Raw genomic sequence first — 13,039 nt, forward strand, 5'->3', positions numbered from 1 at the left:
ATGTGTTTACTGACACAATCGACAAACTAAGAAAAATATTGGTATCAAGAGGAACACCTAAACAGTTTATATTTGTTCATGTTACTTCTATAAAGTGAGGCTTGTTTTAGAAAATCGGCCTTCGTAGAATAAAACATACTATTTTTTTTCGCTGATTTGTCATAAAGGATATCACCTAAAAGTATACTACATTTCTAGCTCACATCTTTTCTTACGTTGTAGAGATCGCAGTTATTATATTTTTTTATAGTAAAACATGTAATAATAAAAGTTATGTTGTTCATCCATAAGAAGAAAAGTTTTCGCTTTTAAAATTTTCCTTTAAATGAAATCATATGTTAATGGTCCATTTTGAACCTAAAATACAAGTACCGGAAAATTTCTTGACAACGTGAGTCACGTCAACGTAAGAATGAAAAGAGGCAAAATATCAGTGATTCTGTCAGGAGTGGGATTCGAACCCACGCCCGGAAAACCGGACTGCGACCTGAACGCAGCGCCTTAGACCGCTCGGCCATCCTGACGTATTTTTTATTTAAATTTTCATTTTCTCGAATGGTGGCGACTTTTAAAGTTAAGAACGTGTTATCCATCTCTTTCTGCAACTTTGGCTCTTTAATATTTTTAATTTTTCCGATCTCATCGCTCTGTCCATAAACTACTCAGCTAGCATTTAAACCACATATGACGAGAGACAAAACCACCATAAGACCCTCAACAGATAGAAACTCAATATATCGAACAAACAGAAAGCGTTAGTTACTTTACTGTAAATGAAAATAAAACAATCGACTTAGTCAATTGATGATCGTAATTTTCAAGAAATGCGAATGAAAACTTCCTAACAAAGCGTTCCTATATTTTTCGATTTCGCGACGTTTATATGATGCAAATATAATATTTTATAATAAATTTCTGGTGTGTATACTCCATAATAACCGAAAACAAAATTATTATCTTTTACTATTCTAGCAAGAACAACATAAGATCTTTCATCTCTTTAAAAGTTCTTTAAATCAAACTAAAAGTTGATTAGGAAAGTTATACTTTCCACTTTGTCTTTTGTAAAAAATTTATCCGATTTACTTAGGTTTACTAACTCAATTAACCTGTCTAAAACGTCAAAGGTATGAATGTATAATACGGTTGCGAACTGGACATTTTCTGAAATAATTTTCAAAAGGTGCTTTCATATGTTTAAACGAATAGGTTAAACATGTACGATCTTACTGAATGTGACTTATTTTTTACCATATTTCTCATGAAAGCTTTACTGTGCTGCATAATCATCGTTAAATGCATATTTCTACATAAACTTTCTATTATTCTTCATATTTTCGCTATATAAAAAGGTGTTTATTCACCCAAACAACACAAATGTATGTGCTAGAGAAACACCAAGACAGACAGGTTTTATTGCTGTTCTCGTTACATATGAGAAATGAGACCTGTTGTTAAACTTTGTTTCTGAGAAAGCTTCGCAGAATATTATGAGAAACAGCTTTTTTATCATTGATTTTCTCCAAAATGAAAAGCTTCTAAAATTATGTGATATATCTTGCACAGCTTTTTTAGGAACGATCTGAGAAGTACCAAATTTTCATTTTTAACGAAACATGTCACAATCAAATTTCTCTTCTTAATTTCGTTTGCATATACATATATAGCGAGATCTCATTTTAAACCACTTGTCGAATGTACGGCATCAAAGAAAAGCAATCGTTTCTTTGCAGGCCGTTTTCAAACGTCCAAAGTACATATTCCTCGTACACTTGGAACTGATATTTCCGATACAAATAGCAGGTAGCCTAAGAAAAATTAATTTTTGAAGGTAATGAGGCAAAATTTAAAGTGTTGTGTGAGTGGTTGAGTTGGAACCAATTCCTGATAAATCAGACTGCTTCCTTCACGCATGGCCATCATCTTCTTATTTCTGAATTTTGATTGAAATTTTAAATGAACGTGCAACAAGCGTGATGTTTCTGAAGTCGCATTGATCAGTCAGACATGTGTTATCACTATTCATCTTGATGGCTTTTGTTTAATAACTTTTTCGAATGTTTTCGGTCTCATACTATTTAACTATGCTTTCCACGTCACGAATGAACAGTTCCAATTGTTATTTTAAACTGAAAAACTGGAAATAACGACGGCAGATAGATTAAAAAGCTTTACCGAAAATGCAAGCTATGAAATGGTCTTAATCAATGAACGATATGTTTCAGACTTAAAAGAAACTTGAATCTCGGTTCTCTTCTTTGTCCATTCCGAGGAAGAAATCCTTTCTATCAGTTATTCCATTATGATTTCCGTTCCGTTCTTGGTTACTAACCAAATGAACTTTAGCTCGACAATTAGAAAAAATAGAAAGTTCCCTTCCGTGACTGTCTTTTATAATCAATAATTTGGTGTTGTTTCGAAACTAGAAATCTCGGAACCACTTCCACTGTTGCTAGTTTCTTCTGCCATATTCCTAAATTTTAACATACAACACAGATTTGACAAATAAAGTTCTCTTATTCTTCTTTATTTTACCTAGCTAAACGTGATTCATATTTTAAGGGGTGCAGGTATCATGTTTCATAACGTGCTCAAAAAATGTGTTCACTGACACGATCGACAAACTAAGAAAAATATTGGTATCAAGAGGAACACCTAAACAGTTTATATTTGTTCATGTTACTTCTATAAAGTGAGGCTTGTTTTTAGAAAATCGGCCTTCGTAGAATAAAACATACTATTTTTTCCCTGATTGTGTCATAAAGGATGTCACCTAAAAGTATACTACATTTCTAGCTCACATCTTTTCTTACGTTGTAGAGAGATCGCAGTTATTATATTTTTATAGTAAAACATGTAATAATAAAAGTTATGTTGTTCATCCATAAGTAGAAAAGTTTTCGCTTTTAACATTTTCTTTAAATGAAATCATATGTTAATGGTCCATTTTCAACCTAAAATACAAGTACCGGAAAATTTCTTGACAACGTGAGTCACGCCAACGTACGAATGAAAAGAGGCAAAATATCAGCGATTCTGTCAGGGTGGGATTCGAACCCACGCCCGGAAGACCGGACTGCGACCTTAACGCAGCGCCTTAGACCGCTCGGCCATCCTGACGTATTTTTTTTTATTTAAATTTTAATTTTACTAAACTAAACTAAACTACCGTGGCAGGGGTTCAGTTAGAGAGAGAGAGAAATCAGAAGAGTTCTCTCTCCAACTGAAGTGTTCAGGAACTTTGTAGTTCCTCTTCGTCCCCTTTCATTGGATTGTTATTAAGATTAAGTGGTGTTTTTTTATTATTATTATTATTTTAATAAATTAATTATCGTTATTATTCTTGACTTTTGGATGGAGAATGTCTCACTAAATGTTCTTTTGGGTGGAGGCAAAGGCAGCAGTGGAAAGAAAGGCCTGGACCTGTCCCGAAAAGAAAAAAAGCTGGGCAGATGTGAACGTGAATGTAATTCATTCAAATTAAGATCAAATCAAACGGCCCGATTCTGTGTCTGGCAAAATGTTGCCTACGCTGGGATCTAGAAATCCAATGCCTGAAGATTTTGATGTGGGGAAACGGAGTGCCACGAGAAAACCCACTTTCACACTTTTTAATTTTTTTTCGAATGGTGGCGCCTTTTAAAGTTAAGAACGTGTTATCCATCTCTTTCTGCAACTTTGGCTCTTTAATATTTTTAATTTTTCCGATCTCATCGTTCTGTCCATAAACTACTCAGCTAGCATTTAACCCACATATGACGAGAGACAAAACCACCATAAGACCCTCAACAGATAGAAACTCAAAGTATCGAACAAACAGAAAGCGTAAGTTACTTTACCGTAAATGAAAATAAAACAATCGACTTAGTCAATTGATGATCGTAATTTTCAAGAAATGCGAATGAAAACTTCCTAACAAAGCGTTCCTATATTTTCGATTTCGCGACGTTTATATGATGCAAATATAATATTTTATAATAAATTTCTGGTGTGTATACCCATAATAACCGAAAACAAAATTATTATCTTTTACTATTCTAGCAAGAACAACATAAGATCTTTCATCTCTTTAACAGTTCTTTAAATCAAACTAAAGTTGATTAGGAAAGTTATACTTTCCACTTTGTCTTTGTAAAATTTATCCGATTTACTTAGGTTTACTAACTCAATTAACCTGTCTAAAACGTCAAAGGTATGAATGTATAATACGGTTGCGAACTGGACATTTTCTGAGATAATTTTCAAAAGGTGCTTTCATATGTTTAAACGAATATTTTAAACATGTACGATCACTGAAAGTGACTTATTTTTACCATATTTCTCATAAAGCCTTTACTGTGCTGCATAATCATCGTTAAATGCATATTTCTACATAAACGTTCTCTTATTCTTCATATTTTCGCTAGATAAAAAAAATGTTTATTCACCCAAACAACACAAATGTATGTGCTAAGAACACCAAGACAGACAGGTTTTAATTGCTGTTCTCGTTACATATGAGAAATGAGACCTGTTGTTAAACTTTGTTTCTGAGAAAGCTTCGCAGAATATTATGAGGAAACAGCTTTTTTATCATTGATTTTCTCCAAAATGAAAAGCTTCTAAAATTATGTGATATATCTTGCACAGCTTTTTTAGGAACGATCTGAGAAGTACCAAATTTTCATTTTTTAACGAAACATGTCACAATAAAATTTCTTCTTAATTTCGTTTGCATATACATATATAGCGAGATCTCATTTTAAACCACTTGTCGAATGTACGGCATCAAAGAAAAGCAATCGTTTCTTTGCAGGCCGTTTCAAACGTTCAAAGTACATATTCCTCGTACACTTGGAACTGATATTTCCGATACAAATAGCAGGTTTTCTCGATTCTAGCCTTAGAAAATTAATTTTGAAGGTAATGAGGCAAAATTTAAAGTGTTGTGTGAGTGGTTGAGTTGGAACCAATTCCTGATAAATCAGACTGTTTCCTTAAAGCATGGCCATCATCTTCTTATTTCTGAATTTTGATTGAAATTTTAAATGAACGTGCAACAAGCGTGATGTTTCTGAAGTCGCATTGATCAGTCAGACATGTGTTATCACTATTCATTCTGATGGCTTTTGTTTAATAACTTTTATCGAATGTTTTCGGTCTCATACTATTTAACTATGCTTTCCCCGTCACGAATGAACAGTTAAAATTGTTATTTTAAACTGAAAAGCTGGAAATAACGAGCAGATAGATTAAGAAGCTTTACCGAAAAGTCAAACTATGACAATGGTCTTTATTAATGAACGATATGTTTCTGACTTAAAAGAAACTTAATTTTCGGTTCTGTTCTTTGTCTATTTCGAGGAAGAAATCCTTTCTATCAGTCATTCCATTATGATTTCCGTTCCGTTCTTGGTTACTAACCAAATGAACTTTAGCTCGACAATTAGAAAAAATAGAAAGTTCCCTTCCGTGACTGTCTTTTATAATCAATAATTTGGTGTTGTTTCGAAACTAGAAATCACGGAACCACTTCCACTGTTGCTAGTTTCTTCTGCCATATTCCTAAATTTTAACATACAACACAGATTTGACAAATAAAAGTTCTCTTATTCTTCTTTATTTTTACCTAGCTAAACGTGATTCATATTTTAAGGGAGTGCAGGTATCATGTTTCATAACGTGCTCAAAAAATGTGTTCACTGACACGATCGACAAACTAAGAAAAATATTGGTATCAAGAGGAACACCTAAACAGTTTATATTTGTTCATGTTACTTCTATAAAGTGAGGCTTGTTTTTAGAAAATCGGCCTTCGTAGAATAAAACATACTATTTTTCCCTGATTGTGTCATAAAGGATATCACCTAAAAGTATACTACATTTCTAGCTCACATCTTTTCTTACGTTGTAGAGAGATCGCAGTTATTATATTTTTATAGTAAAACATGTAATAATAAAAGTTATGTTGTTCATCCATAAGTAGAAAAGTTTTCGCTTTTAACATTTTCTTTAAATGAAATCATATGTTAATGGTCCATTTTCAACCTAAAATACAAGTACCGGAAAATTTCTTGACAACGTGAGTCACGCCAACGTACGAATGAAAAGAGGCAAAATATCAGCGATTCTGTCAGGAGTGGGATTCGAACCCACGCCCGGAAGACCGGACTGCGACCTTAACGCAGCGCCTTAGACCGCTCGGCCATCCTGACGTATTTTTTTATTTAAATTTTAATTTTTACTAAACTAAACTAAACTACCGTGGCAGGTTCAGTTTAGAGAGAGAGAAATCAGAAGAGTTCTCTCTCCAACTGGGGTGTTCAGGAACTTTGTAGTTCCTCTTCGTCCCCTTTCGTGGATTGTTATTAAGATTAAGTGGTGTTTTTTTTTTATTATTATTATTATTTTAATAAATTAATTATCGTTATTATTCTTGACTTTTTGGATGGAGAATGTCTCACTAAATGTTCTTTTGGGTGGAGGCAAAGGCAGCAGTGGAAAGAAAGGCCTGGACCTGTCCCGAAAAGAAAAGCTGGGCAGATGTGAACGTGAATGTAATTCATTCAAATTAAGATCAAATCAAACGGCCCGATTCTGTGTCTGGCAAAATGTTGCCTACGCTGGGATCTAGAAATCCAATGCCTGAAGATTTTGATGTGGGGAAACAGGGAGTGCCACGAGAAAACCCACTTTCACACTTTTAATTTTTTTTCGAATGGTGGCGCCTTTTAAAGTTAAGAACGTGTTATCCATCTCTTTCTGCAACTTTGGCTCTTTAATATTTTTAATTTTTCCGATCTCATCGCTCTGTCCATAAACTACTCAGCTAGCATTTAAACCACATATGACGAGAGACAAAACCACCATAAGACCCTCAACAGATAGAAACTCAAAGTATCGAACAAACAGAAAGCGTAAGTTACTTTACCGTAAATGAAAATAAAACAATCGACTTAGTCAATTGATGATCGTAATTTTCAAGAAATGCGAATGAAAACTTCCTAACAAAGCGTTCCTATATTTTTCGATTTCGCGACGTTTATATGATGCAAATATAATATTTTATAATAAATTTCTGGTGTGTATACTCCATAATAACCGAAAACAAAATTATTATCTTTTACTATTCTAGCAAGAACAACATAAGATCTTTCATCTCTTTAACAGTTCTTTAAATCAAACTAAAAGTTGATTAGGAAAGTTATACTTTCCACTTTGTCTTTTGTAAAAATTTATCCGATTTACTTAGGTTTACTAACTCAATTAACCTGTCTAAAACGTCAAAGGTATGAATGTATAATACGGTTGCGAACTGGACATTTTCTGAGATAATTTTCAAAAGGTGCTTTCATATGTTTAAACGAATATTTTAAACATGTACGATCACTGAAAGTGACTTATTTTTACCATATTTCTCATAAAGCCTTTACTGTGCTGCATAATCATCGTTAAATGCATATTTCTACATAAACGTTCTCTTATTCTTCATATTTTCGCTAGATAAAAAAAATGTTTATTCACCCAAACAACACAAATGTATGTGCTAAGAACACCAAGACAGACAGGTTTTAATTGCTGTTCTCGTTACATATGAGAAATGAGACCTGTTGTTAAACTTTGTTTCTGAGAAAGCTTCGCAGAATATTATGAGGAAACAGCTTTTTTATCATTGATTTTCTCCAAAATGAAAAGCTTCTAAAATTATGTGATATATCTTGCACAGCTTTTTTAGGAACGATCTGAGAAGTACCAAATTTTCATTTTGAACGAAACATGTCACAATCAAATTTCTCTTCTTAATTTCGTTTGCATATACATATATAGCGAGATCTCATTTTAAACCACTTGTCGAATGTACGGCATCAAAGAAAAGCAATCGTTTCTTTGCAGGCCGTTTTCAAACGTTCAAAGTACATATTCCTCGTACACTTGGAACTGATATTTCCGATACAAATAGCAGGTTTTCTCGATTCTAGCCTTAGAAAAATTAATTTTTGAAGGTAATGAGGCAAAATTTAAAGTGTTGTGTGAGTGGTTGAGTTGGAACCAATTCCTGATAAATCAGACTGTTTCCTTAAAGCATGGCCATCATCTTCTTATTTCTGAATTTTGATTGAAATTTTAAATGAACGTGCAACAAGCGTGATGTTTCTGAAGTCGCATTGATCAGTCAGACATGTGTTATCACTATTCATCCTGATGGCTTTTGTTTAATAACTTTTTCGAATATTTTCGGTCTCATACTATTTAATTCTGCGCTCCCCGTCACGAATGAACAGTTAAAATTGTTATTTTAAACTGAAAAGCTGGAAATAACGAGCAGATAGATTAAGAAGCTTTACCGAAAAGTCAAGCTATGACAATGGTCTTAATTAATGAACGATATGTTTCTGACTTAAAAGAAACTTAATTTTCGGTTCTGTTCTTTGTCTATTTCGAGGAAGAAATCCTTTCTATCAGTCATTCCATTATGATTTCCGTTCCGTTCTTGGTTACTAACCAAATGAACTTTAGCTCGACAATTAGAAAAAATAGAAAGTTCCCTTCAGTGACTGTCTTTTATAATCATATAATTTGGTGTTGTTTCGAAACTAGAAATCACGGGAACCACTTCCACTGTTGCTAGTTTCTTCTTCCATATTCCTAAATTTTAACATACAACACAGATTTGACAAATAAAAGTTCTCTTATTCTTCTTTATTTTTACCTAGCTAAACGTGATTCATATTTTAAGAGAGTGCAGGTATCATGTTTCATAACGTGCTCAAAAAATGTGTTCACTGACACAATCGACAAACTAAGAAAAATATTGGTATCAAGAGGAACACCTAAACAGTTTATATTTGTTCATGTTACTTCTATAAAGTGAGGCTTGTTTTTAGAAAATCGGCCTTCGTAGAATAAAACATACTATTTTTTCCCTGATTGTGTCATAAAGGATATCACCTAAAAGTATACTACATTTCTAGCTCACATCTTTTCTTACGTTGTAGAGAGATCGCAGTTATTATATTTTATAGTAAAACATGTAATAATAAAAGTTATGTTGTTCATCCATAAGTAGAAAAGTTTTCGCTTTTAACATTTTCCTTTAAATGAAATCATATGTTAATGGTCCATTTTGAACCTAAAATACAAGTACCGGAAAATTTCTTGACAACGTGAGTCACGTCAACGTAAGAATGAAAAGAGGCAAAATATCAGTGATTCTGTCAGGAGTGGGATTCGAACCCACGCCCGGAAAACCAGACTGCGACCTGAACGCAGCGCCTTAGACCGCTCGGCCATCCTGACGTATTTTTTATTTAAATTTTCATTTTCTCGAATGGTGGCGACTTTTAAAGTTAAGAACGTGTTATCCATCTCTTTCTGCATCTTTGGCTCTTTAATATTTTTAATTTTTCCGATCTCATCGCTCTGTCCATAAACTACTCAGCTAGCATTTAAACCACATATGACGAGAGACAAAACCACCATAAGACCCTCAACAGATAGAAACTCAAAGTATCGAACAAACAGAAAGCGTTAGTTACTTTACCGTAAATGAAAATAAAACAATCGACTTAGTCAATTGATGATCGTAATTTTCAAGAAATGCGAATGAAAACTTCCTAACAAAGCGTTCCTATATTTTTCGATTTCGCGACGTTTATATGATGCAAATATAATATTTTATAATAAATTTCTGGTGTGTATACTCCATAATAACCGAAAACAAAATTATTATCTTTTACTATTCTAGCAAGAACAACATAAGATCTTTCATCTCTTTAACAGTTCTTTAAATCAAACTAAAAGTTGATTAGGAAAGTTATACTTTCCACTTTGTCTTTTGTAAAAATTTATCCGATTTACTTAGGTTTACTAACTCAATTAACCTGTCTAAAACGTCAAAGGTATGAATGTATAATACGGTTGCGAACTGGACATTTTCTGAGATAATTTTCAAAAGGTGCTTTCATATGTTTAAACGAATATTTTAAACATGTACGATCACTGAAAGTGACTTATTTTACCATATTTCTCATAAAGCCTTTACTGTGCTGCATAATCATCGTTAAATGCATATTTCTACATAAACGTTCTCTTATTCTTCATATTTTCGCTAGATAAAAAAAAATGTTTATTCACCCAAACAACACAAATGTATGTGCTAAGAACACCAAGACAGACAGGTTTTAATTGCTGTTCTCGTTACATATGAGAAATGAGACCTGTTGTTAAACTTTGTTTCTGAGAAAGCTTCGCAGAATATTATGAGGAAACAGCTTTTTTATCATTGATTTTCTCCAAAATGAAAAGCTTCTAAAATTATGTGATATATCTTGCACAGCTTTTTTAGGAACGATCTGAGAAGTACCAAATTTTCATTTTTAACGAAACATGTCACAATCAAATTTCTCTTCTTAATTTCGTTTGCATATACATATATAGCGAGATCTCATTTTAAACCACTTGTCGAATGTACGGCATCAAAGAAAAGCAATCGTTTCTTTGCAGGCCGTTTTCAAACGTCCAAAGTACATATTCCTCGTACACTTGGAACTGATATTTCCGATACAAATAGCAGGTTTTCTCGATTCTAGCCTTAGAAAAATTAATTTTTGAAGGTAATGAGGCAAAATTTAAAGTGTTGTGTGAGTGGTTGAGTTGGAACCAATTCCTGATAAATCAGACTGCTTCCTTTACGCATGGCCATCATCTTCTTATTTCTGAATTTTGATTGAAATTTTAAATGAACGTGCAACAAGCGTGATGTTTCTGAAGTCGCATTGATCAGTCAGACATGTGTTATCACTATTCATCCTGATGGCTTTTGTTTAATAACTTTTTTTCGAATGTTTTCGGTCTCATACTATTTAACTATGCTTTCCCCGTCACGAATGAACAGTTAAAATTGTTATTTTAAACTGAAAAGCTGGAAATAACGAGCAGATAGATTAAGAAGCTTTACCGAAAATTCAAGCTATGACAATGGTCTTAATTAATGAACGATATGTTTCTGACTTAAAAGAAACTTAATTTTCGGTTCTGTTCTTTGTCTATTTCGAGGAAGAAATCCTTTCTATCAGTCATTCCATTATGATTTCCGTTCCGTTCTTGGTTACTAACCAAATGAACTTTAGCTCGACAATTAGAAAAAATAGAAAATTCCCTTCCGTGACTATCTTTTATAATCAATAATTTGGTGTTGTTTCGAAACTAGTAATCACGGGAACCACTTCCACTGTTGCTAGTTTCTTCTTCCATATTCCTAAATTTTAACATACAACACAGATTTGACAAATAAAAGTTCTCTTATTCTTCTTTATTTTATCTAGCTAAACGTGATTCATATTTTAAGGGAGTGCAGGTATCATGTTTCATAACGTGCTCAAAAAATGTGTTCACTGACACGATCGACAAACTAAGAAAAATATTGGTATCAAGAGGAACACCTAAACAGTTTATATTTGTTCATGTTACTTCTATAAAGTGAGGCTTGTTTTAGAAAATCGGCCTTCGTAGAATAAAACATACTATTTTTTCCCTGATTGTGTCATAAAGGATATCACCTAAAAGTATACTACATTTCTAGCTCACATCTTTTCTTACGTTGTAGAGAGATCGCAGTTATTATATTTTTATAGTAAAACATGTAATAATAAAAGTTATGTTGTTCATCCATAAGTAGAAAAGTTTTCGCTTTTAAAATTTTCCTTTAAATGAAATCATATGTTAACGGTCCATTTTCAACCTAAAATACAAGTACTGGAAAATTTCTTGACAACGTGAGTCACGCCAACGTACGAATGAAAAGAGGCAAAATATCAGTGATTCTGTCAGGAGTGGGATTCGAACCCACGCCCGGAAGACCGGACTGCGACCTTAACGCAGCGCCTTAGACCGCTCGGCCATCCTGACGTATTTTTTTATTTAAATTTTAATTTTTACTAAACTAAACTAAACTACCGTGGCAGAGGTTCAGTTTAGAGAGAGAGAAATCAGAAGAGTTCTCTCTCCAACTGGGGTGTTCAGGAACTTTGTAGTTCCTCTTCGTCCCCTTTCGTGGATTGTTATTAAGATTAAGTGGTGGTTTTTTATTATTATTATTATTTTAATAAATTAATTATCGTTATTATTCTTGACTTTTTGGGTGGAGAATGTCTCACTAAATGTTCTTTTGGGTGGAGGCAAAGGCAGCAGTGGAAAGAAACGCCGGGACCTGTCCCGAAATGAAGAAGTTGGGGAGATGTGAACATGAATGTAAATAATTCAAATTCAGATCAAATTAAACAGCTTGATTCTGGGTCTGGCAAAAAGGTTGCCTAGGCTGGGATCTAGAAATCCAATGCCTGAAGAATTTGATGTGGGGGGGGAAACGGGAGTGCCCCGAGAAAACCCACTTTCACACGATAGGCGCCGAAAGTTTTGCCTGTCGTGTGCCCTGTATCTGAAAAAAAGGAATTCATGTTAATAACATAGATTTTATTTATTTAGATTCTTTGTTGAGTGGATTGTGATTCTTGAAATATGTTGTAAGGTGATATGTATTTCGTTGGTGCACTTGATAATTTGTGTAGTGATGCCGTTAGTTTGTTTCTATTTTCTGCTTTTAGATAATATTTGAGAGAAAGTTCTGTTATTCTGTCTCTTATAGTTGGTAAATTACTAATTTGGTGTAGATAATTTGTTGGCGTAAAAGATGGTAAACTGAATGCGGATTTTAATATTTTGTTTTGTTGCACTTGGATTTTTTGGAGTGTGTTGTTTGACATATTGTATGTTACTTGACATCCGTACTCTATTAGTGGACGGATGTAAGCCTTGTATATTTGTATAATGGTGTTCGGTGCGCATTTCGATTGTTTACCAGTTATAGTCTTTAGATATGAAATTCTTTTTCTGATTGATGAGTGTATATTGTTTATGTGTTTTTTCCATGTTAGTTTTGTGTCGAAAGTGACGCCAAGGAATGTGATGTTTTTTGCTCATGTTAATGGTTGTGTTTCCAAGTGATAGTTTTATTTTTTCTAGATTTTTTCTTTGCTTCTTTAGTTTTCTATAGAAGGTGATT

General features: G+C 33.4%; 5 non-coding genes across 5 annotated transcripts; all 5 read right to left on the reverse strand.

Moving 5' to 3' along the window:
• Positions 1-440: 440 nt before the first annotated feature.
• On the reverse strand, positions 441-524 carry TRNAL-CAG (transfer RNA leucine (anticodon CAG)). Its single transcript has one exon. It is a non-coding gene; the product is annotated as a tRNA-Leu (tRNA).
• A 2,513-nt stretch (positions 525-3,037) lies between these two features.
• On the reverse strand, positions 3,038-3,120 carry TRNAL-AAG (transfer RNA leucine (anticodon AAG)). The gene has a single exon. It is a non-coding gene; the product is annotated as a tRNA-Leu (tRNA).
• A 2,990-nt stretch (positions 3,121-6,110) lies between these two features.
• TRNAL-AAG (transfer RNA leucine (anticodon AAG)) lies at positions 6,111-6,194 on the reverse strand. The gene has a single exon. It is a non-coding gene; the product is annotated as a tRNA-Leu (tRNA).
• A 2,998-nt stretch (positions 6,195-9,192) lies between these two features.
• Positions 9,193-9,276, reverse strand: TRNAL-CAG (transfer RNA leucine (anticodon CAG)). The gene has a single exon. It is a non-coding gene; the product is annotated as a tRNA-Leu (tRNA).
• Positions 9,277-11,802: 2,526 nt separating this feature from the next.
• Positions 11,803-11,886, reverse strand: TRNAL-AAG (transfer RNA leucine (anticodon AAG)). The gene has a single exon. It is a non-coding gene; the product is annotated as a tRNA-Leu (tRNA).
• Between the last annotated feature and the right edge of the window lie 1,153 nt (positions 11,887-13,039).

Source organism: Tachypleus tridentatus, chromosome 4 (genome assembly GCF_004210375.1).
Source record: "Tachypleus tridentatus isolate NWPU-2018 chromosome 4, ASM421037v1, whole genome shotgun sequence".
NCBI classification, from domain to species: Eukaryota; Metazoa; Arthropoda; class Merostomata; order Xiphosura; family Limulidae; genus Tachypleus; species Tachypleus tridentatus.